Source organism: Octodon degus, unplaced genomic scaffold, assembly GCF_000260255.1.
Source record: "Octodon degus isolate 3935 unplaced genomic scaffold, OctDeg1.0 scaffold00066, whole genome shotgun sequence".
NCBI classification, from domain to species: Eukaryota; Metazoa; Chordata; class Mammalia; order Rodentia; family Octodontidae; genus Octodon; species Octodon degus.
In genome coordinates, this window is record NW_004524642.1 from 4,086,502 (window position 1) to 4,089,051 (window position 2,550).

A 2,550-nucleotide genomic window follows, 5' to 3' on the forward strand; every position below is an offset into this window, starting at 1 on the left:
ATTATAATCACTAAGTTTGTCAACATCTGTAGCAATTTTTCAATAGTCTGGTGATACAATAATTTATGATGCTTTTTCCTATAGTTATGCTAAAACCAGACTATTTTGCTAAAAGTCCCAAGAGCTACATTAATTAAAATGCCTCTATTAACAATGCAAACACTAAGTAATACTTTGTATTCGAATGATGTTAGGTATTGTTCTTGAACAAATTGTTATGTGCATTCTTTTAAAACTCAACAGTGTCCCTAAAGATAAAGTTCCTTTTCGGCAGAAGAAGAAATGAAGAAACTAAATTTCAACATGATTTAAAATAATTTTATTTCATTTTCATTGTCAGTTAAACACCTTTCAGACATCAGGATGATATCAGTCTTCTGTGAGTGTTTTGTGCTGTGCAGTTTTAGGAAGAATCTCTAGCTCTTCCAAGTGGATAATGATGCATACAGCGGTAATTTCTTCCTGTTATTACATGAAATTGCTTTTTCTTGCAAGAATGCCCACTTGGTCCATTCAAACAAGTTTAAATTAGGAAATTTAGTGTTTTTGAGCTTGGATACACTAAACTGAGAGCATATGTTGTTTGGATTATGTTCTTCTCAAATATATATGAAAACATATATAATTCACAGCACTGAGGCAAGAGCAAATGTGTTTGTTTAGTTTATCTAATGCATTCTTGGATTTTAAAGCCATCCAGTGAAAGAAGGAGCTGGGTAGTCAGGAGAACTGGATTTCAGGTTTATGTTTGAAGCTGACTATTCATCAGCAGATCTCATCTCCTCAACTGCAAAACAAGACATTAGAAGAAATGAAGCTCAAAGATCCCTCAGAGGTGTGCTGAGCCAGCTACTGAGACCTGGCGTGGAGGAGCACGCCTGCAATCCCTGTGCTGGGGAGCTGAAAACAGGAGGATCACTATGAGTCTGAGCTGTGTAGTGAGATCCTGTATCAAAAACAGAAAAGAAAAAGACTCCTCACACTCCAAAAATAGTTACTAAGCAAATCATTTTCTTTGCCTTGCAAAACATCTTGACTATCTGCTTTGTAGTTCTTGTTTGGAAATAGGGGGTTTGTTTTTTATTTTTTAAACAAGGGGGAAAAATAATATAATCACTTGCCGGATTATATTGTGCTCACTGCATTAAGAACTGATGCTGGTCTTGTGCAGCAATTAACCACTAAGAAGAACATATGCAGTGTGTTATTTGTTGAATCTGTACTTCCGATTTGATTTGAAACTGTCTCATTGTTATCTGTTTATCAATAAAATTTTGGAAAAAAAAATAAAGCCATGAGTGAGAAGCCTATTCAGTGGAAACCCCAGAAGATTGGAAAAGCCAGGAATGTGGATCATCTAAAAAGAAAAATCTGCAAGAAGGGAGCAAAGGAGGCCAAGAGAGAAGCCATGGAGCTACCACCAAGGGTATCATAGGGGCGGAGCCACGTGGAACTCACAAGTTGCCAGATTGCTTCAGATGCTCCACATTTAACTATAGCATTTAATGTTTGCCCTTCTGGACTTTGGGCTTGCTTTGGTCCCAATGTTTTGTATTCCCCTGTTGTGTATACCTTTTGGAATAGTAATGTTTATCTTGTGCCATTGGGGGGAATATATATATATATGGGAGAAAATAAAACTAGAGAAGTCATAAAGGACAATAGTGACTTACCTAGCAATAAAATGAAAGAACTGATGCTGGGTTGCATATCATGGTATTAGTGTAGGAAAGTCTGCTTCAGGTCCTCCAGGATAGAGGCGCCATACTGCTTCTGAGTAGAGTACCGTTCTGCAGAAGACCTGCTATCATCCTGATGGAAGAACCAGCCCTTTATACCTCCCAAGTGGTTTCATTTCCTCCAAATATATTCAATGAGATTTTCATTTCATATCTCCACTGACTAGTATATTTGAGTAATGTTCCTTGTTAAGATACTTTCATGAAGATGGGCTTTATGGAACATCTTCTTTCATATCTTTTTCAATTCATTAAATATCATATCATACTTGCACCATGTAAGCAATTTCTGACAGTGGAGTTGGGGTTGAAAATTATGTTTTAGTTGAATTGACCTCAATTAAATTATCAAGAAATGAGTTCTTTTTTGTTTTGTTTTATTTTGTTTTGTTAACCAGAAGTCAAACTCAGGAGTTGGCACTTTTCAGGCCAATGCTTGTGCCACTGAACTATATCCCCAGCCTCAGAAATGAGCTTTCCATAAGTGAAACCAAAGCATTTCACTCAAACTTTAAGTTTCATCAGTAAGCAAATAATGCTTTCTCTGATATATAGACTTTATTTCCATGAGTTTTTTTTTTTTTCATGAGTTCCTAATGATTGCACTGAACAGAGTGGATGACCTCACTCCTCAGTGCCTCCCCTCCCCCTGCCCTGACAGAATCAGACCGCATCACGACCACTGCCTGTGCATAGCAAGGCTTCCTGTGCGGCGCATCTGTGACGCGCTCTCAGATAACTGTAACTACAGTTCTTGTTTTCCAGTCTTTATTTTCTGTCCATTTTTCAGAGCTGCTCATTTAAGTTTTAA